General features: G+C 47.3%; 1 long non-coding RNA gene across 1 annotated transcript; it reads left to right on the plus strand.

The window, feature by feature from the left end:
* The first annotated feature begins 14,741 nt into the window (after window positions 1–14,741).
* LOC133280499 (uncharacterized) lies at window positions 14,742–16,753 on the plus strand. Its single transcript, XR_009747187.1, has 2 exons — window positions 14,742–15,024; window positions 16,452–16,753. It is a non-coding gene; the product is annotated as an uncharacterized LOC133280499 (long non-coding RNA).
* The last annotated feature ends 7,477 nt before the right edge of the window (window positions 16,754–24,230 follow it).

Genomic DNA, 24,230 nt, shown 5'->3' on the forward strand with positions numbered 1-24,230 from the left:
CACAGCGCATGCGCCCCCTCACCCCGGCCGCCGCTCTACCGCCCCGCGCGCTGAGCACGGCGCAGGCGTCGGAGGTGCTGGCGGGCTCTGGGGCGCATGCGTAGAGCGTCACTCTCCCTCCCGCGCTCCTGCCCCGCGGCTCTCAGGCGCGCTGGGTGCTGCTCTGCGGCGCGGGAACGTTCAGGAGCGAGCTCCACAGCCTCACCTGCCCTGCCCTGCCCTGTACCTCCTATGAATACGAGTCAGGGTCAGCTCCCGCGGAGCGCACTGCCGTGAAGCCTTTCCTTACCGCTGCGGGCTGTCCTGTAGCTCGGAGAGCGGCTCCGAAGACTTCATCGTGTCCGTGGGCAGTCTCTGCGTTTCTCGTGGTGCGCCACGTTCTGCTGCTGCAAGGAAAGTGGCAGCATTACCTTAAGAAGAGGTTACTTTGGCAGCTATCAATTAGGGACAAAAGGCACGGAAAAAAGTCGTACTAGGCTGCGTGTCACCTGTGTGTCACCCTTTCTGCTGCCGAAACCGCCTGTGAAAGCTCAGTTTATTGAAGATACGTGTCAGAATGACTAAACTAGAATGACAAGTTGTGTGCTTTTCATAGCCGGCTAACGCAGCTGTCCGAAGAAGCTCCCAACCCGTGGGGTTTATGTTTCAATGCAGCTGGACGTGCTGAGAGTACTTTTTTGGTGATTTCTGAAACTTCTTTTAACAAGAGCTCTCTAAAGATGTGTTAGTTGGCATACTTTTCGTCAGCGGCTGCTTGCCTCGGAACGACAGAGAACTGCTTGTGAACTGGGACTAGCAGACAAACACATGTAGACAAAACAGCAAAGTGCAGACGTTCTGGAAAGACCAAAACAAAGACAGCAGCGTATCTATATGCCTAAATAGAGATGTCGATGTAGAAACTTGCTTCTGAGCTGGAACTTTTGAGTTTTTCCATCACGCTGTACAAGCCAGCAAAATCCCATCACCTTAAATAATTTCAAACCCTTCTTTTTTATTTTAACCACTTGAGCAGAAAATGAGCAAAAAAAAAACAAAACAAACAACCCAAACTCACAAAAAAAAAAAATCAGGGACGTCGGTTGGCGGGAGGGGAGAAGGGCTGATATGAGGGGTGAAAGAAGAGGGGAGACGGGGGTGGCCGTGAGGGAAGATCATGAGGGGAGAGCAGGGGCAACCATGAGGGGGGATCCTGAAGGAAGAGCAGGGGCAGCCAGGAGGGAATATCATGGGGGGGGGGGGGGGGGGGGGGAGAAGGGGCAGCCATGATGCGGGATGGGAGGGAGAGAGGAGGTGCAGCCATGAGGGGATAGGAGGGGTGGCCATGAGGGAAGATCATGAGGGGAGAGCAGGGGCAACCATGAAGGGGGGATCCTGAAGGGAGAGGAGGGGCGGCCAGGAGGGAATATCGGGGGGGAGAAGGGGCAGCCATGAGGCGGGATGGGGGGGGGGAGAGGAGGTGCAGCCATGAGGGGATAGGAGGGGCGGCCATGAGGAAAGATCATGAGGGGGGGGAGAGAAGGGGTGGCCATGAGGGAAGATTATGAGGGGAGAACGGGCAATCATGAGGGGGGATCCTGAGGGGAGAGCAGAGGTGGCCATGAGGTGGCATCATGAGGAAAGATCATGGGGGGAGAGCAGGGGCGGCCATGAGGAAAGATCATAAGGGGAGAGAAGGGGCAGCCATGAGGCGGGACCGTGGGGGGTGAGGAGGGGCAGCCATGAGAGGGGATCTTGAGGGGAGAGCAGAGGTGGCCATGAGGGGGCATCATGAGGGAAGATCGTGGGGGGAGAGCAGGGGCGGCCGTGGGAAAGATCATGGGAGAGAAGGGGCAGCCGTGAGGCGAGACCACGGGGGGGAAGAGGAGGGGCAGCCATGAGAGGGGATCTTGAGGGGAGAGGAGGGGCAGCCATAAGTGAAAAGCCAACCATGAGGGGGGGATCGTGGGGGGGAGACGAGGGGCAGCTATGAGGGGAGATCGTGAGGGGGAAGCAGAGGTGGCCATGAGTGTGAGTTACATCAGAGTGATTCGTGTCAGTAAAACTCAGGGGTCCTAGTGATCATTGCACTTTGTGTGGAGAGGAATCCCTCGTGATCATTGTGCTACGTGCAAAGGGTATGATAAGTGTCTCTGTCAATACCACAGTGAGGAGGAAGAAGAAACAAGGGAATAATTCCCCTGGGTCAACCGCAATATTGTCCAAATACATGTTTTGTTCACTGTTTAAATTGCATGAATGTTCTTAGAAAAGGGGGGGGTAGGTAGCTTAGAGATATGTCCTGTTACAGAACGTTGTGAAATCTGTGCGCTGAACAAATAAACACATAAGGAGTGGAACTTACGGGGGCTGAGATGGCGGTCAGACTTGTGAGAGACATAATATTTCTTCACCTGGAGACAAGACCCCAACAACAGGTGGAGAAGCGCGGGAAAATAAGAGAACAGGATTGGCTGAAGAAGCCCGGGAAAAGAAGAGAACAGGATTGGCTGAAACCCGAGAAGCCCGGGAAAAGAAGAGAGCAGGATTGGCTGAAACCCGAGAAGCCCGGGAAACCAAAAAGAGACTATCCCTAGACTCCCCCGCGCACCCAGCGCTGCTTGCTTATTGTCTCTCGATATTAACTATAATAATTAATTAAAACAGATTGGCTAGGTTTTTATAACATGAGGGAAGATCATGAGCAGAGATGTGGGGCATCCATGAAAGAAGATCATGAAGGGAGAGCAGGGGTAATCATAGAATAGAGTTAGAAAGGACCTTAAGATCATCAAGTTCCACCCTCCCTGCCGTGCACAGGGACACCTCACACTAAACAGTGTCACCCAAGGCTCTGTTGAACCTGGCCTTGAACACCACCAGGGATGGAGCATTCACAGCTTCCCTGGGCAACCCATTCCAGTGCCTCACCACCCTAACAGGAAAGAATTTCCTCCTTATATCCAATCTAAACTTCCCCTGTTAAGTTTGAATCTGTTACCCCTTGTCCTGTCACTACAGTCCTCTAATGAAGAATTTCTCCCACATCCTGACAGACCCCCTTCAGATATTGGAAGGCTGCTGTGAGGTCTCCAAGAAGCCTTCTCCAAGCTGAACAGCCCCAATGAGGAGGGATCCTCAGGGGAGAACAGGGGCAGCCATGAAGGAGGATTGTGAGGGGAGAGCAGGAGCAGCCATGAGGGGAGAACGGGTGGCCATGAAGGAAGATCGTGAGGGGAGAGAAGGGGCGGCTGTGAGGGAAGATTATGAGGGGAGAGCAATGGCGGCCATGAGGGGGGATCCGGAGAGGAAAAGAGAGGCAGCTGTGAAGGGGGGGGGGGGTCATGAGCAGAGAGCAGGGGTGACAATGAGGGAAGATCGTGGGGGGGGAGCAGGAGCAGCCATGAGGGAAGAATTGGGTCAGCCATGAGAGGGGATTGTGAGGGGACAGGAGGGTCATTCATGAAATAAAATCATGAGGGGTGAGCAGGGGTGGCCATGACTGAAAATAGAGGAGAACAGGGACAACCATGAGGGGGGATCCTGAGGGGAAAGGAGGGGTAGCCATGAGAGGGGATCATCTGGAGAGAGCAGGGGGAGCCGTGAAGGAACAACATGGGGGAAGAGCAGGGGTGGCCAATGACTGAAAATCATCAGGGGAGAGAAGGGGCAGCCATGAAATAAGATCATGAGGGGAAAGCAGGGGCAGCCATGAAGGAACAGCATGAGGGGAGAGCAGGGATGGCCATGACAGAAAATGGTGAGGGGAGGGGAGGGGCAACCATGAGGGGGGATTGTGGAGGGAAAGGAGGGGCAGCCATGAGGTTGGGTCATGAGGGAAGAGGAGAGGTAGCCATGAGAGGGGACGGTGAGGGGAGAGCAGTGACCATGAAGGAAGATTGTGAGGGGAGACCAGGGGTGGCCGTGAGTGAAAATCATGATGGGAGAGCAGGGTTGGCCATGAGGAAAGATCATGAGGGGAGGGGGGGGGGCAGCCATGAGGGGGGATTGTGAGGGGTGAGGAGGGGCAGCTATGTGGGAAGATAATGGTAGGAGAGCAGGGGTGGCCGTGAGGAGAGACCATGAGGGGAGAGAAGGGGCGGCCATGAGAGAAGATTATGAGGGGGGATCCTGAGGGGAGAAGAGAGGCAGCCGTGATGGGGGATCTTGAGGAGAGAGAAGAGTAGCCATGATGGAAGATTATGAGGGAAGAGCAGGAGTAGCCATGAAAGAAGATCATGGTCGGAGAAGAGGGTCGGCCATGATGGAAAATCGTGAGGGGAGAACAGGGGTGGCCATGAGTAAATATCATGAAGGGAGGGGGGAAGAAAATATGCAGGAACAACAGGAGGGGAGATCCGGGGCGCCCATGAGAGAAAATTGTGAGGAGAGAAGAAGGGGGATCATGAGGGGAGAGAAGGGGCAGCCACAAGGGGGGATTGTGAGGGGAGAGCAGGGGGTGGCCATGAGATGGGGTCGGGAGGGAAGGGGTGGCCGTGAGGGGACATCATGAGCAGAGACATGGGGTGGTCATGAGGGAAAATCATCAGGGGAGAGCAGGGGTGGCCATGAAAGAGGATCCTTATAGGAGAACAGGGTTGGCCATGACTGAAAATCATGATGGCAAAGGAGGTGCAGCTGTGTGTGAAAATCATGAGAGGAGAGCAGAGGCAACCATGCAGGCAGAACATGAGGGGAGAGCAGGGGCAACCACGAGGGGGGGATCATGAGGGGAGAGCAGGGGTGGCCATGAGGAGAGATCTGAGGGGAGAGGAGGGACAGCCATGAGGGGGGATTGTGAGGGGAGAGAAGGGGCAGCCATGAGGAGAGACCATGAGAGAAGGGGCGGCCATGACGGAAGATCATGAGGTGGGGATCCGGAGGGGAGAGGAGAGGCAGCCATGAGGGAGGGATCCTGAGGGGAGTCAGCCATGAGGGGGGATCTTGAGGGGAGAGAAAGGCAACCATGAGTGAAAATCATGAGGGGAGAGCAGGGGCAGCTATGAGCAGGGTCGGCCATGAGGGGACATCATGAGCAGAGATGTGGGGTGGTCATGAGGGGAGAGCAACGATGGCCATGAAAGAGGGATCATGATAGGAGAACAAGGTCAGCCATGAGTGAAAATCATGAGGGGAGAGGAGAAGCAGCCATGCAGGCATAACATGAGGGGAGAGCAGGGGTGGCCATGAGAGAAAATTGTGAGGAGAAAGCAGGGGCAACCATGCAGGAAAAACATGAGGGAAGAACAGGGGCAGCCATGAGAGAAAATTGTGAGGGGAGAGGAGGGGAAAAATGAGGGGGTATCGTGAGGGCAGACAAGGTGCGGTCATGAGGGGGGATTGTGAGAGGAGAGCAGGGGCGGCCATGAAAAAGGATCCTGACAGGAGAACAGGGTCGGCCATGACTGAAAATCGTGAGGGGCAGCCATGAGGCACGATTGTGGGGGGAGATGAGGGGAAGCCATGAGGGGGGATCGTGAAGGGAGAGCAGGGGTGGCCATCAGGGAAGATCATGAGCAGAGGTGTGGGGCATTCACGAAAGAAGATCATGAGGGGAGAGCAGGAGCAATCACAGAATAGTTAGGGTTGGGAAGGACCTTAAGATCATCCAGTTCCAACCCCCCTGCCATTAGCAGGGACACCTCACACAAAAACAGGTCATTCAAGGCTCTATCCAGCTTGGCCTTGAACACCACCAGGGATGGAGCATTCACAACTTCCCTGGATAACCCATTCCAGTGCCTCACCACTCTTAAAGAACTTCTTTCTTATATCCAATCAAAACTTCCCTGTTTTAAGTTTGAACCCGTTATACCTTGTACTGTCATCCTGTCACTACAGTCCCTAATGAAGATTTCCTATCCAGCATCTAACAGGCCCCTTTCAGATATTGGAAGGCTGCTGTGAGGTCTCCAAGAAGCCTTCTCTTCTCCAAGCTGAACAGCCCCAATGAGGAGGGATCCTCAGGGGAGAACAGGGGCAGCCATGAAGGAGGATTGTGAGGGGAGAGCAGGAGCAGCCAACAGGGGTGGCCATGAAGGAAGATTGTGAGGGGAGAGAAAGGGCGGCTGTGAGGGAAGATTATGAGGGGAGAGCAATGGCGGCCATGAGGGGGGATCCTGAGAGGAGAGCAGGGGTGGCAATGAGGGAAGATCATGAGGGGGAAGAAGGAGCAGCCATGAGGGGAGAACAGGGTCAACCATGGGGGGGGGGGGGGAGGGGGAATCATGAAGGGAGAGAGGGGGCAGTCGTGAGAGGGGATAGTGAGGGGAGAGAAGGGGTGGTGGCTATGAAGGCAGATCGTGAGGGGGGAGTAGGGGCAGCCATGAAGAATGGTCATGAGTGTTGCAGAATGACTCTAAGAGCAGGACCATAGAGCCCTGGAGGACTGTGCGAGCAAGGCAGGGGGTGGCCCCCACAGGTAACCGGAGACCGGACATGGGAAGAGAACGTGGAGGAAGCTGTGTGGGGCTAACCAATACTGTTGTGCCAAGGAGGAGTGGCTGAATACCACTCCTATATATACGTGAACTGCGTCACAAATAAAGTAGAAGTTGCTTATCACCCATATTGGGTTGGCCTGTCTGCTTCTCCTCGCTGCTTACAAATGGCGCCCGAACAGGGACGCAGACTACAGGGCCCTGGTCGCTGGGGACCCGGATACAGGGCCCCGACTAGCGGGGACCCGGAATACAGGGCCCCGACTAGCAGGGACCCGGATACAGGGCCCCGGTTAACGGGGACCCAAATACAGGGCCCCGACTAGTGGGGACCTGGATACAGGGCCCCGGATACAGGGCCCTGACTAGCGGGGACCCGGATACAGGGCCCCGGTTAGCGGGGACCTGGATACAGAGCCCCGACTGGAGGGGACCCGGATTACAGGGCCCCGACTAGCGGGGACCCGGATACAGGGCCCCGGTCACTGGGGACCCGGATTACAGGGCCCCGACTAGCGGGGACCCGGATACAGGGCCCCGGTTAACGGGGACCCGGATACGGGGCCCCGACTAGCAGGGACCCGGATACAGGGCCCTGGTTAACGGGGACCCGGATACAGGGCCCCGGTTAACGGGGACCCGGATACAGGGCCCCGACTAGCGGGGACCTGGAATACAGAGCCCCGACTAGCGGGGACCCGGATACAGGGCCCCGGTCACTGGGGACCCGGATTACAGGGCCCCGACTAGCGGGGACCCGGATACAAGGCCCTGGTTAATGGGGACCCGGATACAGGGCCCCGGTCACTGGGGACCCGGATTACAGGGCCCCGACTAGCGGGGACCCGGATACAGGGACCCGGTCAACGGGGACCCGGATACAGGGCCCTGGTCAGCGGGGACCCGGATACAGGGCCCCGGTTTAACAGGGACCCGGATACAGGGCCCCGGTTAACGGGGACCCGGAACGGCGAGTGAGCGGCGCCAGCGGCAGCGGCCAGGGAGTGCGGGCAATGCTGCTGCGGTGGCGTGACGGACCCGGGTGCTTGGAGTAACCGAAAGGAATCCGCCGCTGGGGCGAGCCAGACACTGCTGCATCGGGAGGCCGATCTGGAGACCGAAGTTACAGGACGACCCACAGGAAGATGATCCGGAAAAGGCTGGCCATGAAAATGGACCAAGAGGTAGCCCTGAACTTATTACAGTGCTTTTTATAAAAGCGGGGAACTGAGCCCTGAACTTTTACAGTGCTTTTTATAAAAGCGGGGAATTGAGCCTGAGACTCTAAAGCAGCTAGCAGGTCTAGTGGCTGTAGGGAAGGCTAAGGGATTTTTTGTAGATCCTAATACAGTTTTTGAGGAGAGTGAGTGGCGAAAGTTTGGTGAAGAACTATTTGACTCCATGCTTAATGATGATAAAATGGCAGAAACTCGGTAAACCACGGAGGGAAGTAATAAACTGTATAAAAAGATACAAGGCAGAAAAGAAAACTGCTGCGGTAGCAACGGAGAAACTAGGAACAGACGTCCCCGGTCGGTTGAAACCGGGGGAAGATTACAACTCATTTCCCCCAACTCGCGGGAGCACAGGGGGAAGATGTGGAGACAGTGTTCTCATGGGAGAACGCATAATTGGTACATAAAATTTGAATAGTCCTGAAAGATACAGCAAGGCCATGAGAGGCCCAAAGAAGCTTAAGCAAGCAAGATAAGAGACTGGAATTCACCAAGTTAATGAGAACTGTGGACTGTTGGCAAGCTTTCAAGGTTGAGTTCTCACACCTATGTTTAACCAATTATATGTTAGTCACTAAGGGTCTTCAAAACATGTATCATAATATGCCAGATCACTGTAAGTGCCTCAGCCGGGGCCTTGGCTCAACTAAGCAGACTGGGTTGCTGAGTTGCTAAGCAGACAATTCTACATCGAAGGCAATTTCTGATTTGTTTTAATGTTGACTCTGTAAGACATGCAACACTGCAGAACCTTTTGTTGTTGGAACAGGGACATGGATCTGAGGAGTTTGTCGGAATGTGTTGTATGAGTCTCTGATTATGCTAATTCGATGTATGCACAGCTGAGAACCCTGGCTCAGCTTACCCAACAATAGTAAATGAGCAGTATTCTAAGAATAAGTAGATGGTTGTTTTCACGGGGCATTACAGGTTGAGTCAAACACTGTTTAAAAGTATTGCACGTATGTATCATTGATTAGGTTAATCATCGTAGCTATTAGACTTGTTTATAGTTGTGTGATAAAACAGGTGAACAGAATAACCCATAATGCCTTGCTTGCACAAAGAAAAAGGGGGGAATTGTTGCAGAATGACTCTAAGAGCAGGACCATAGAGCCCTGGAGGACTGTGCGAGCAAGGCAGGGGGTGGCCCCCACAGGTAACTGGAGACCGGACATGGGAGGAGAACGTGGAGGAAGCTGTGTGGGGCTAACCAATACTGTTGTGCCAAGGAGGAGCGGCTGACTACCACTCCTATATATATGTGAACTGTGTCACAAATGAAGTTGCTTATCACCCATATTGGGTTGGCCTGTCTGCTTCTCCTCGCCGCTTACACATGAGGGGAGAGCAGCAGCGGCCATGACTGAAAATAGGGGAGAACAGAGACAACCATGAGAGGGGATCGTGAGGGGAGAGCAGGGGCGGCCATTAGGGGAAATCATGAGTGGAGATGTGGGTCAGCCATGGAATAAGATCATGAAGGGAGAGCAGGGGTGGCCGTGAAAGAGGATTATTATGGGAGAACAGTTCGGCCCTGACTGAAAATTGTGAGGGGACAGGAGGGGCAGCCATGAAATAAGTTCGTGAGAGGAGAGCAGGGGCAACCATGAAGGAGAGACCATGAGGGGAGAGAAGGTGTGGCCACGAGGGAAAATTCTGAGGGGGGAGCAGGGGCAGCCATGAGAGGACATCATGAGCAGAGACGAGGGGTGGTCACGAGGGAAGATCATGAGGGGAGAGCAGGGGTAGCCATGAAAGAGGATCCTGATAGGAGAACAGGGTCGTCCATGACTGAAATTGTGAGGTGAGAAGAGAAGCGGCCATGAGTGATAATCGGAAGAGTAGGGGGAACCATGCAGGCACAATATGAGGGGAGATCCAGGGCAGCCATGAGAGAAAATCTTGAGGGGAGAGCAGCGGAAGCATGAGGGGGGATCGTGGGTGGTGAGGAGGGGTGGCCATGAGAGGTCATCGTGAGGGGAGAGCAGGGGCCTCCATGAGAGGGATCATGATGGGAGAGCGGGAGCCATGAGGAAGGATAATGAAAGCAGGAGTAATCATGAGGCGGGTTTGTCTGGGGAGAACAGGGACAGCCATGAGTGGGGATAATGGAGGGAGAGCAAAAGTGGCCATGAGGGGGGATCTTGAGGGGAGAGCAGTGGTGACCATGAAGGAAGATCGTGAGTGGAGAGCAGGGGTGGTCATGAGGGGAGAGAAGTGGCCATGAGTGAAATTCATGAGGGGAGAGCAGGGGCAATGATGAGAGGGGTTCCTGGGGGGAGATGAGGGGCAGCCATGAGGGGGGGATTGTGGGGGGAGAGAAGGGGTGGCCATGAGGGGACATCATGAGCAGAGACGTGGGGTGATCATGAGGGAAAATCATGAGGGGAGAGCAGGGGTGGCCATGAAAAAGGATCATGATAGGAGAACAGGGTCGGCCATGACGGAAAATCGTGATGGGAGAGGAGGTGCAGCCATGAATGAAAATCGTGAGGGGAGAAGAGAAGCAGCCATGCAGGCATAACATGAGGGGAGAGCAGGGGTGGCCATGAGAGAAAATCATGAGGAGAAAGCAAGGGCAACCATGCAGGAGCAATATGAGGGGAGAACAGGGGTGGCCATGAGAGAAAATTGTGAGGGGAGAGCAGGGGCAAAAATGAGGGGGGATCGTGGGGGCAGATGAGGGGCGGCCATGAGTGAGGATCATGAGGGGAGAGTAGCGGCTGCAGTGAGCAGACATCATGAGCAGAGACGTGGGGTGGTCATGAGGGAAGACCCTGAGGGGAGAGCAGGGGTGGCCATGAAAGAGGATCCTGACAGGAGAACAGGATTGGCCATGACTAAAATTGTGAGGGGAGAGGAGGGGCAACCATGACTGAAAACGGTGAGGGGAGAGCAGGGGCAACCATGAGGGGGGACTGTGGGGGGAGAGCAGGGGGGGACCATGAGTAAACATCAGGATGGGAGAGAAGGGATTGCCATGAGGAAAAATAATGAATTGAGAGTAGGGGCAATCAGGCGGGATCGTGGGGGGAGAGGAAGGGCAGCCATGAGGGGGGATCATGAGGGGAGAGCAGGGTCAGCCATGAAAGAGGATCATGAAAGGAAAGCAGGGTCGGCCATGAGTGAAAATCATGAGGGGAGAGGAGGTGCAGCCATGAGGGTGGATCGTGAGGGGGTAGCAGGGGTGGCCATGAGTGAAAATCATGAGGGGTGAGCAAAGGCAGCCATAAGGGAAGATCATGTGGGGAGAACAGGGGCAACCATGAGGGGGGATCATGAGGGGACAAGAGAGGCAGCCATGAGGGCTGAGGGGTTATTGTAAGGGAAGAGCAGGGGTGGCCACGAAGGAAGATCGTGGGGGGATAGATAGCACTGATGCTGAGGAACGATTGTGAGGGGACAGGAGAGGCAGCCATGAGGGGTGAGGGAAGAATGGGGGCAGTCATGAGGGAAGATTATGAGGGAAGAGCAGGGGCAGCTGTGAGGGAAGATCGGGATACGAGAGCAGGGGTGATCTTGAGTGAAAATCATGAGGGGAGAGGAGCACCAGCCCTGAGGGGTAGGGGCAGCAGTTATATAGTTTGGGCCACTAGGAGGGGGCAGATGAGGGGTGGCTGTGACTGGAGATCATGAGAGGCAGCCATGAGGGTGATCAGTTTGCCCTTAGTGACATGGTTTAGTGGTGGGATTGATAGTCCTGGGGTAATGGTTGGGCTCTGTGACCTTAATGGTCTTTTACAGCCTGATTCTGTCATTCTGTGAGTCTGTGAATTGGAACAAGGTGGGGCAGTATCAGGCATCAGATAATCTAGGTGCCCAGACAGTCAGGTAAAGAACTGTCTTATGAAATACCTGCACAATGATAATAAGTTCTACTTGATACACTGAAAGAAGAAACCAGAAAATTGATATTGTTTCTCCATTTGTAGGCAGTTATATGGAAATGTAACTGCAACTCGCTTGCTGAAAGCACATACAGGTATCCTTTCTTATTTTTCAAATTTTGCTGGTAGTGAAGATCTAAGTAAAATGAATCTTTTTTTTTTTTTTTTTTTTAGGAAACTAGAAAAATAATTATTCAGCTTTTAAAAGGATCTTCTCTATCCCAACTACTTCATTGCTGCCTAAACTAATAAATCCGCGGTCCCTCTTGAGCTTTTAGGAATTGTCCCAGTTTCATTTCACGCAGACGACCTGCCCTGAAGGTTATTTTAAAGCCGTCGCAACATCAGGTTCAGACATAATGACACTCTTATCACAGAACATTCTGCATTGACTACAAAATGGGGATATGAACTTATCTTCCACTGTGGCATAAAGATACAATTAATATGTCTTCTAAAGCTCCAGGAGACAGTAAACTTCCTGATACACTGAGCAAAACATATAATTCAGTAACAACTGTTTTTACTAGGCATGGCAGCATGTTCCAGAAACAATTCAGCAGTGTATCATAACAACAAAACAATTTAATAAGCAGAGATGCTATGAAACAGAGCAAGCTGCAGAAAAGATCTCACTTCTTTCCTTGTTGGTTCTGTACCAGTGCCTTATTTTACGTTACCGCATCGCATCTGAACCCACATTGACCTGTATAACTCATGTCACTGCATTATTGAGGCTCTCTGGTGAGCGCATGAAGCTTGCTTTCTGCTCCGTTTCACTACTGTGTTCTCTCAGTTTTCTGAAGGATAGCATCACGCTGGGGTCACACAATGAGAAAAGCCCTTGGTGCTGTCCTCAACATTAGAAGTATGACCCCCCATGGGGTACCTCTGGTTCCCGTCACAGCTGCATCCCAGCTTGCACACCAAAGCATGCATTCCCTCCTTTTCCATTGGCCTGGTAGTGGGAACATAGCTGGGTGACAGTCATGCCTCAGCTGGACGTGGGTTGTCAAATGGTAGGATGGTCACCTCACTGTGCTATGAGGTGACCTTTGAAGTGTGTGGTGTGTGTCTGTCCTCACCTTCATCATAGCTTGAGCAGGGAAATGGGTACGTGAGTTTCTCCCTCAGTCCCGCAGTTTACGTTGGCATAATCCCAGTACAGTAAATAGAACTAAAAGATCAGAGGATGAGGCTCATTGTCTTCTGTGTCTCAGAAAAAAATAGTTAATGTGGACTGAATGTATTTTCTTTGATCAAGGGGAGATGTTCAGTAATTTTTGGCATTATACCATTATACAGATACAGAGTAAAGATGCCTAACTGGTGATTCAAGTCACAGCATGAGCTGCATGTCACTGATGCTTGTGGCAAATTCTCATTAATAAAGTTCTCCTTTCTAAACTTCCTTTCAGATATTTTGCAATTTCCTCTTATGTCCCTTAATACGGCTTTGCTTCTGTTTTCCCCTACTGGGTCTTGGTGTCATTTACACAAAATACCCTGGGTGTGAACTTTCCTCTCCTTATCTGCATGCTATTTCACAGTGTCCTTTAATTTGCACTGCCCTTCCAATGACTTTGTAAGATTTGAAGGACAGAAATTTCCAAAGAAGGTGGCAAAAAATTATATGTTAATGCCATTCTCTAAACTGTGGCTCATAGACGTGAGTTCTCACTTAGCCTGCTGCTGTGAATTTGAGACAGCTGCTTCCCCAGCTCCAGAACACGCTCTTAGCATCTCTGATGTTACCTACTTTTCCCTAGTAACCTTATGTTGGTTCAGCCAGCACTTCTGCTACTCACTGTGCTTTTAAGGTTAGTGGACTGCATACTTCTATTTAATATGTCATTGTAATTTTCAACAATCATGGCCCTAGCTATGTTGCCCTCCTAGGTCTGTCATCAGTTACCTGCTAGACAGCACATGGCAGTATTTTACAGTATTATGCCATGACTGAAGCTCCTTTCTAATGTACTCTATCCCCTTTCTAACTGTAACTCAAGGCTGGCTGCAGCTGTTATGTGGATGGAAGGAGAAAGTTGGGAGGAGACATGTGGTTAGTCTTCCAGCATGTAATTAGGAGCATATTCTCCCTGGGCGGCTCTGGCTGAACCACCACTGCCTCCTCAGCAGCCTTTTTTCAGTTTCTGACTTGAAACAGAAGTTAGTAATCCAAATCAGCAATATATTTTTGTAGGATAGTTTGTTTCTTAGGACAGTTTCTGTAGTCAGAAATGGCTAAATTACCTGTATGGAGGTAATCTCAAAGTACACAAAGACTGCAGATAAATTATCACTATTTTGTCCCCAGATTTTAGATGCAGAGACAGGTGAAGAAAACCAAACATTCCATTCCATAGAATTTTATGATACTTTTTTGTTTCTCAGTATTTGCACTAAAGCTGGGTAAAGAGTACATTTTGTTATATCCCTTTAAGTTTTGGGGTTTAAATAAATACAAGTAATTACTCTTCTACACTGAGCTTTCTCAACTTCCTGAAGAAATTAGAGGAGGAGGAGAAGAGTCCCAAACTAGCCAGTGGTTTGGGTTTGGAGGAGAGTACCTAGGATGTGAAAAACTCTTCCCTGAACTGCTGTATCCATGGCTGGTCTCTTGGTACCACTGTTTGGAATTGCAACACTTTGTATAGATAATTAAATATCCACTGGGGCAGGCATTTGAGTCTGGATCGGTATTGACTGAATGCCTCAATCATTCAGCAATAGGGCTGGTCCATCTCTCTCAATGTAGATACTACAGTTTGTAGAAATAGTTAATCATTGATCCGATCACAGAGGCAGGATATTATTAAGGTATCACACTGTAAATATTCTGCATACATTTTACACTTACTCTTTCCACTTCAAAGAGCTAATAGGTAAGTCAGATTCAGCCTCCCCAGATTCTTGTCATACATGTGCTCATCATTGCCTGGGCAACTTTGGTGAGCTCTTGGTTTTAATACCCACATGTATAAAATGGAAGTAATAACACATGTGAAAAGACAAAACTGAAATATTTGAAACACATTATGAAATGTTTGGTTGATACACAAATACATCTGCTATAACCATCAAAGTTTTGGTAACATTTTTTGAAGAACAAGATTTTTTGTAGATTGATACCTTAAATTCCTGTGAATGCACTTATGTCATCATTGTTTTTTTGTGCATACTGAAAAGTCAGGGCAGGTCTAAATGTTCCCTTATTTTCTCTGATATTGAAAAAAAGGAAACAGATTGTGGATGTCAAGAACCAGTGCTGAAATGGTCAAGAAAGTAAAGCAGAATAAATTTCAACACAGTAAGTGTGACTTGAATGTCTTATTTTGAAAAGAGCAGCTGCCTCAGCCCTATCCTGATAGCTTCCAGCTAGTCTGGAGAGCTTGGACAAGATAAGCCCTGCCTTGAAGGCACAAGAGAGCCTCCCAGGAGCTGCATGCAAAACAAGGACAAGGTGAGGTGTACCCAGTGGTAGGTACCACAGATTACTTCATCTCTCTGTGTCAGAACTATTTGAAAGTGTGAGGAGGTTTTGTTTTTTTTTAAAATTATATTTATTAGCATATGATACAATCTCCATTCCCCCGGCAGCCTCTCCTACTATCCAAAAACCATCAGAAATACACAACACCTGCTGTGGCATTATTCCCCAAGCAAGCAAGGGGGAAGGACTTCTGAGGAAAACAAGGCAAATAATTTGGGCCTGCGGGATCTGCAGTTTGGGAATGTCAGTCAAGCTTACTATTTCTCTTCTTTGGAGAGAAAAATGTTCTTCTCCTGTTTCCCAGGAAGGAACAGCTGCGAGAACTGAAAGTATCTGCATCAATTTTCCTAAGTAAACACGGGAATATTTAGTTTCAGCAAAACCAGATGGTTTATGCCTTGTGAATATGCTGGCATTTGACACCAGCAGCCAGAGTTTCACAAAATGTGTGCAGAGCATTAGAAAGAACTCCTTTAAACTCAGGGACCCAACACAAGAGTTGAAAGTTATGAATGTTTTAGTAATAATAGGCTGACAAAAAAAAAAACCAACAACCTTTATCTAGGGATCTCCAAGTGCTGTCTAAATATTATTAATCAGACTGCATAACAGTCCATGAAGTAATTAAATTTTGATACAAATTTCTCACAGAGGATTATGTTAAAGATGAGAAGGTAAGTTAGTTCCTCTGGGTTATGCAGTGAGTCACAGTCTGGTCTCATGAGTGCTCTGACCATCCCACATGTCTCTTTACTTGCTAAAGCATCTTTAGTGTGCTGTGTCCTCACTCATATTCCCAGGACACAATTTTTAAACGTGAAACCAGTACTGTTAATAGCACAGGGACAGGATTGTGGTGTACGCAACATACATGGCCATTGCTGGGGCATCTGTGTGCTCTACGGGGAATTTATAGTATTCACACTGAAGAGATTTGTGAACAGCCCTCAAACCTCTTGCTAATGGCATTTGCAATGGGTTTTAAGTGTCTGAAGATGCTTATTTGGTGATTTTTATTGATTTGTGTTGCTATTGCTTAACATAACTCTGTAGTAACAAGGCATCTATTTTCTACCAACCTGAAAGTGGTTTTCAATCACTCGGTAATTAACCTAAGCAATTCTGATAGGTACACTGTTTTGTTGAGCTGCTGGGAGCCTGATGTGGTTTGCTCAAGATTACTCATGGCTTGCAGAGCAAGGCTATGAGGATTTTAGGCCTTGTGGTCACTGACAACTGCAGCACGCGTTCCTGAGCCAAATCCAACCCTGCTGAATCCTCATCATCTGCTGCATGTAAAAATAGGCTTGGGAAGGATTTCTTTTTACTTGTAATTTCAGAGTGAATCTGCCCGCAGAAGCACATCAGTTTTCTGGATCACTTAGTGAAATGCATATTTACTGTGAATCACTAGGTCCTGCCTTTAAGTCCTACACCTGTGAACCCTGAAGTACATCCTGGTTGCAGGACACAACAGAAGTCTGAAGAAGTCTCCTTGGGTCTTTGGGTGTCTCCTTCAGTTTCCAGGAGAGAAGCTGTCTTGTGCTCTGGCTTATCCTGTTGTCTGCATGACAGAGGGTGTGCCACTGGGCACACCTCCCCTGCAGTGGAGGCAATGCTATAATTTAATATACTTCATGATCAGCACTTTAAGAGTTTGAATTTGCTATTTCTCCATTATGTAATTACATAATAGTAATAATAACAACTAACACATGGAGTTTGGCTGTTGCTCGTTATGTAAATTAGCGATATTTAGCAATATCTTACAAAATGGATACATGTATTTCAGAGTGAGATGCAAGAGGTTACTTTGATTCAGAAAAGAATAAAAAGGAGCTATTGGGAATTGTTATTTTATAAAGAAAGAACTATTTAGTTATAACTCTGTCTCCTGGGGCATTCACTAGCATTCAGACTACAAGGCTTCAAGGTGTTTAAATTCAAACAAACAAACAAACAAACAAACAAGCAGACCCACCCCACAGTATTCTCTGCCTTTTTAGAGAAATTCAGATACTTTACTTAGATTCCAAACCTGAAGTGTGAGGAATTTGAGCCTGAATTTAGGCAAAGTAACATGAATCACTAACAAAACTAATCACTAATTAAAATCACTAATCTTTAGGTACAAAAGTACATTTTAGTTGTTAGTCTGCTCATAAGAAGCAGATACTCTCTATATTTAAAGTATACTCCAGAAGAATTGAAAGGAAATTTAAAGTCAAATTTAGATACCAAAATGTGTCAGATACAATTTGATACAAGTCAAGGAAACACATGCTGCTCATCTCTATTAACTTATGTGGTATTTTTATTACCTATCATGTAATCTAATTTATCTTTCTTGTTCCAAAAATAGTTCATCTGCATATATTATGGCTCAGAAGAGTAGGAGTTGGGAGAGACCACATCGTTGTAGACTCGTAACAGCGGGTCACACTGAGAGGTTTAAGCCTCAAGTCAGCAAATCCTAGACTTACTCTGAAAGCCTGGGTAGGCTTGGCTAAGAGGAGGCCATTAGCTGTTGTATGTGGAGTCTAGGGGGTGTATACTGTGGCCCCCCAAAAGCACATCTGACCAGAGCTGGCTACACAACACTTTCTTGGTGATTTCAACACCAGTTGAAGGTGTTCTCTCCAAGCTCCAGCTGTGACTTGCCATCCCTGCAGTCGTGCTGTTGTATTTGTATGATTGCACTGCAAGCCAGATGTCTACAGTGGTTCAGATGAATGACAACCCCATCTGGCTCTCCAGGAAGCACTAGCTTTAACCCACGTTGCTTTGAGAGACCTGGTGTATAGCACATCTCCCAGCATGTCTCAGCTCAGCTGAGAAGACTGATGACCATTGTATGAGGATGAAACTAGCAGTGGCAAACCATGGAGGGGGACTGGTTGAAGAGCCTGCCTCCCAGAGCAATGGTGTGGTGTAGCTGTACCTGGTAGAAGGCTAGGGGAGAGGCTGCAGCCCTGAGCTGCTCCTCTCGCGTGCTACTGAGTCATTGCAGAGCTTCAGATAAGCTTTATGTGCCTCAGCCTGCCATCTGCAAATCAGTGATAACAAAATTTAAATAATTCAGAAGAGCATTGTGAGCCTTAATGAGGTTTGTGATATGTTTTGGACTCCTTACATGCAGCAGTAGTGCAGAGTTTAAGGTATCGTAGTTACGGAGCACGTTGCTAGTAGTGCTGTCTTCCTTTAATATTCTCTGCAAACTCCCTCTTTTCTTACTTTCATTATCAGTGCTTGGCTTTGGTGTCATTGTGTTGCTTGGACACCTTCTAATTTAAATTTCATATTTTGGTTCCTGGGTGATAACTTCAAACACCAATTTTCTTCTGCTATGCTATACAGCCTTTTTCTCATTTTAATGAAACCTAGCAACCATCATGTAAATTGGGAATAACTACAGCCCATTAGACTATTGAAATCCCTGAAGATTTGAATTATTCACTATTAACAGAACTTGTATAATTATAGGTTAAGATATCACTTAGGCATTTAGCATACATCAGCTCCACTGTTAATTTTTAGCTCTTGATCTGTATTAGTAACCTCAGCTTGCTAAATTAAAGGATATGCCTCCAATTAGCCTAAATTTAACATTCAAGAACACATCTCTGGTGGGATGATGCTTATAAGTTTAGAACATCCAGGCAATTTCAGCTCAGCTACTGAGGCTCTATCACAAGTGAAAGAGAAAACATTTTTTTTATAAACACTTCCATGACTTTCACAGGGGCAGAGCAAAAGGACAAAGCTGCATTTTGTGTGAGGCCCAAAGCCAAAAGGATGACAGGCACTATGGTCCTCTGCCCCTCTAAGGATCCCCCAGAAAGCCTGTACCTAGGGCAGAGGCAATCAGGTCATTGAATGAGACCCCCAGAAACCAAACACTGAGTCTGGAGCTGTCTGATTCAGGGAACAAGAAAATACTGAGATACATATAGAAAGACAGGAAAAGAGAGTGCTGATGTAGTTAAAGAAACAAACCAAAACACCAACCAACCACCATACCAAACAGCAAACCACAAAAAGACCTTACTCTCCTAAGAACCTTGCCTGTTGTTTAACATAGCAGGGGTAGGACACTTCTGCCTGGATGCAGTACATGTTAGCCACATACCTTTTGTCTTTTTATTCTGACAGCAGCAAGCTTACTTTCTGTTTGCTAAAGTGTAAATTAGCTCTTCTGTTTTCTCTTCTATTCCACCAGGAAGGAAAGATTCCCGGTAATCATATGTGTATTTTCCATACCTTTAAGACCTACTTTAAATTATTAGCTTCCTCTGCATAATCCTACACAATGATACTTCCACTTGTGGCCAACCTTTTTAAAGTATGTTAGCTAGGAAATGGCATAGGCTTTTGTACAGATGATTATGAGCCTGTTTGTATATACTGGTCAAAACTTGGACTGTAATCTTAAAGGTTTTCAGCCTTGGACAGCACTCAGAAAAGATACACCTTTTGACAGTGTCTTCTCAGATGTACATAAATGCAATAAATAAATTTCAGTGAACATCAGTGAGCTTGTTAATGAACAGAAATGCAGTACACTTGGTAGCTGTATAATTGTGTCATAATTCCAAAAAATGGTTGCTAATATTGATGAGTGTCTCCATAGGAAAGCTTTGGGCGGTACGAAATCCTCTTGCTGGGAAATCTTCTTATAAACTTATAATGGCAACCATTACAGAGAAAGGAGAAAGCACTAAACTGGAAAATGCTATTAAAGTTGTAGTAGAATTCAAATTATTCAAAGCTTATTCATGTCTCTCATACAGCAAAACTTGTCGTGAAGTATGGTTTTTACTGGAAACAATTGGAATTGAAAGATTATACTACTAATACCTGACTTTGTTGTACCTGGAACAAATGAAAAAGAAAAAAACATTTTCAGCTGACAGCACACTGAGGATTTTACCAGTTTTCTTTCACCTAGGAGATGGAGATTTATCATATAAAACGTTTTGTCATGTAAAGCAGTCACTTTAGTGTGTATATAGTTACAGTTAGACCTCCAAAAATAGGTAGGTGCCTCAGTCATAAATAGCTCCTTCTGGGAATGCCAGATTCCACAACTGTGGTGTCCACAGTCACCCTATCAGCAGCCTCTGAGTGAAGTCTTTGATCGGTAAATCTCAAATTCATTACATCCTCCATGTTCTTGCAGTCTGGTTTCTAAGCATGTCCAGGGGTAGCTCAGCATGGGCAGTGCTGATACCTCAACATCTCTGTTTCATGAGGTTCCATGAACATATTGTTCCCTTATCTGTATTGCTTATCCCTGATACCAGGATTATTTGTGTTCTATATACAGAAGATGCCATCTAATATAAAATCCAGTAACGGCTCTGAGAGTAAGGACCAATGTTTAGGTGCCTTACTGTGCAGCACATTGCCCTGACCTCTTGTCTAAGCCCCACGACTCTGGCAGCCAAGTGCCTACAGGTTAACTTCACTAGCAGGAGGAAACGTTTCCCTCTTTCTCAGACCATGCCATCAGTTGGGGATTACAGCATCCCTGGGGAGCGTCATATATCTTGAGCCCAAATCCCATTTCCTGGGTGTACCCTTTAGCTGATAGGTCATTCTACAAAATTGGCCCTCACCACCACAGCTTTGTTTTTAAAATGTCCTCCTGCTAAATATTAAGCTAAGGAGAGGAGGTGATAACCAGCATGCAAAAGGAGCAAGCCCCCAGCCTCCTGAGCAGGACAAGAATTCAGCAAGGTGATGGGTATCTGACTTAAGCTGTCCCTGTTCTGAGCTGAGGGGACTGGACCCCATGAGCCTACATGGCTCTCTGTACACCTCTGCATAGTACTACCTGCAGACTAACTCACTGCAGCTCCCTGGGATTTTCCTGCAATTTATTTATTGAATTTATACATATATGAGAGGACACTGTCAAAAGGTGTATCTTTCTCAGACTGAAAACCTTTAAAGCATGTGGGATTTTTCATCACTCTTTGTAAGATTCTTGTCTTACTCCTTGGTTGTAGGGGAAGTCTGAACACCTGCCTTGAGTGCTTTCAGTTACCCCACATGGGCAGGGACCTGCTTCTCAGCCCTTGCAACACCTCAGTAGAGCTGCATAAGCAGGTAATCCAGCCTCATCCTCTGCCTCTCCTTGTGTGGGTTTATCTCTGAATCCTTGCAGATTTCTCTTTAAAGCTGTCGAATATTAAAGGAGTTTGGATTTCTCTCATCTGTGCTGGAATTTTACCTTTAATTACTTAGAACAAAGATTTTTCCTACTCTAATTAAACACCTTTTGCCTAAAGTGTTGGCTATCTGTGTCTTGGCATGATCATTTACTTTAAAGATTTTAAAAGCATTTTCCCTTCCAGGCTTCAGGTAACTTGCTAGTGACAACATTCAAACATTTAGTTCTTTTCTCTCATTAAGCCTGTGGATTTCCAAAATATTTCTGGAACATGATCTTACAGTTTTCTCCCCCCTTCCTCCTTCCCTTTCAACCCAAATACAAGAGAAAGTACAAAATACAAAACCAAAATGTTTTCCCTCGTCTGACTTGGATTTTTTTGGGTGGCAGGAGAGTAGAAGGGGTGAATACAGAGTTCATTAAAACAGCGATAGCAGCAGTCAGAAGTAGAACAGGCAGGTACAGTACTGCCCAGCTGCTGTAATCTTTTACATTTGACCTTCTGCTCAGCCTTACTAGGTACATCTGCGCTGTGAGGTGGAAGAATGAGCCAAGCTATTAACAAGTCAAGTTGCTAAGGCTTCCTCACACAGCATCACACTGTGAAGGAGAAGCTGCTCTGTGCAGAGTGTGGTATAACTGCTGCCCAGTTAGCATCTCACACTGTTTCCTTAAATCCTTTTGTCCCAACAGCACCCATACACTGATTAGTAAGGAGGGTAGAGCTGGCAGAAGTTACGTGAGAAAGTGTGAGAGAAGTCATACGAATGTGTCAGTAAAAGTAGGACAAGGACTAATTTTTTGCTTGTTTTCGTACTTTCCAGGGCATTGCGTTTCTCATTACACCACCCTCTGCTAGTGGGTGAATTGCATCAGTGCAGTCTCTCTAAAGGAGAAGGCCTGATCCTCCCTCTCCAATGGGTGTCCTGCTGCTGACTTCCAGACTGGGTGAGAGTCAGACCCAGTGTGTGGCTGGGGAAGGGGAGGCTTTGGAAGACAAATTATACTTTGTTAAGTGATTAGAAGACATACTGACTTAAATAAGCACCCAGCTTCTTTTTACACTTGGAAGTTTTTTCATGCTGGTGTAGTTATGCCAGGAAACTCCTCCTACATAATTGGAGTGCTTTTTGCCTGCAAAATGCATTCCAGTTTGGCAAGCAATATAAGCCATAACATCAAACCCACCATTTTTGCTGGTATAATTGTGTCTACGCTAGGGCTTTTGTTGAAGTAGTTATGTCATATAAATCACCCTACACAGCATAAAGCCTTCAAGTGCAAACTGAAATCTTAAACCTTGTGTGCCCAGCCAGATGTTACTGTGCTTTATGGAAAACCAAGGTATATTTGTCAGAATTTGCTGACCACAGCAGAGACAAAGTCCCATTCAGGATTGTTTTAGCTAACCCTGTATCCAGTCTGGTGTAATCTCATTCGGTTTTTGCATAGCTGTGATTGAACAGGGACCCTTTAACTTGCCTTAAACTATATCATATATTAATAGGGCCAGGGTGATATTTACTCTATTTCAGCTTATTTTTCACTAGCTTTACTGACATGTTTCTTCCAATGTACATTACTTTGGTTGTCATCTCAGTTAAATGTATTAAGAGTAATTTTTCCTTTTAGGCTTTTCATATTTGTTTGGTTTTGATACCATGAACTGCAAGCATATCTAAGATACCAATGAGAAAGAAATGCCGGCCACTTTGATGGATACCCCGCTGGATCTCTAAATACAGACTCCCTAAAATTTTGGGAATATATAAAGTATTTGCAAGCATTAACATAGTAGATTATCAATACAAATGACAATAATATATCTTCTTAGCCAAGTATCAATTTCTAAGGGATGTCATTAGGCACACTTAGATTAGTTTTCCCCAGCAGACCGTAATTCAGTCTTGCGTTTCTAATAGTCTGCTGCATTTTAATTGTTTTTCTTCCTCATGAGTGTTGCTAGGTTTCCTCAAAAATGCAGATGCAGCCCTTCAGGAAACAATGACACAAGTTTTTATTATTGGCAAGGCTGGGACCTGAAGAAGTCAGAGAAGGTTACTTGTGAGATCACATGGAAAAACATTACTATCTTACAGATACAGTGCAATTACCACTCACTGCAAGTACGAAGTTCGCCCTCCAATGAAGCACTGGAACCAGGTTTATCCTGGAATCAGTCACAGTTTGTTACCAAATTCAGAGGAAGTAGATTTAGGCCTATACTAAATAAAGGAGAAACCTCATTTATCTCTGAGATACAACTAATTCTGCAGTGTGATGTGGACCTGCTCAATCAGCTCTGCCTATTTTACAGATTTTGAGAATGTCCATGATGATGTTTAAGTACTAGCTAACAGTGTGATAGCTGAACAGTTTGTTAGCAACAGCCGAAGCAGTAAATGAGGAACACTATGTCCTGGTGATACCACTAACAAATGTGACTAGGCAATGTAATTACCCAAGTTGGAATTAAATCAGGACATTGTACCCTTGTTACAGATAATACCAAGGGATACCTTCTTGCCACAGATAGGGTTTGCACCTCATCCCATTTAGGTACCATTACTCATGGTGTGTTTTTACAGTCCCTTGCAGAGTCTGTCATGTTACTGTGACCTCTGTAGGACTTTACAGGAAAATAATCCTTTGAGAGATCACTGCAACCAGCCTGAAAGCTACAAAAAGGACAAACTTAAAGGACAAACCAGGGACCAGGTCTGTAGTGGAGCCTTGGCATGTGCTTTTGATCATGGGATACACAGTAGATGCAGTGGCTGAGGTTTGCAGAGACCAGACACTTTGGTGTATCATCGTATTGTTTTTTGTTTACAAAAGCAGTAAAGGACTAGTGGCTGCTATTTCACTTCAGGCCACAGAGGCTTATATTAAAACAACAAAATTACTGCTTCACAACTCAAGCAAGAAGACCCAAGAGCATTTTTCTGAAAACAAACAAGAGTGATGCAAATATAATTTTAATGCTGGCACGCAACCTGCATGTGTACTGCACCCATT

The sequence above is a fragment of the Pezoporus flaviventris genome, unplaced genomic scaffold, assembly GCF_033815535.1.
Source record: "Pezoporus flaviventris isolate CSIRO_AGI_PZ_B2104156 unplaced genomic scaffold, CSIRO_AGI_Pfla_v1 ptg000083l, whole genome shotgun sequence".
NCBI classification, from domain to species: Eukaryota; Metazoa; Chordata; class Aves; order Psittaciformes; family Psittacidae; genus Pezoporus; species Pezoporus flaviventris.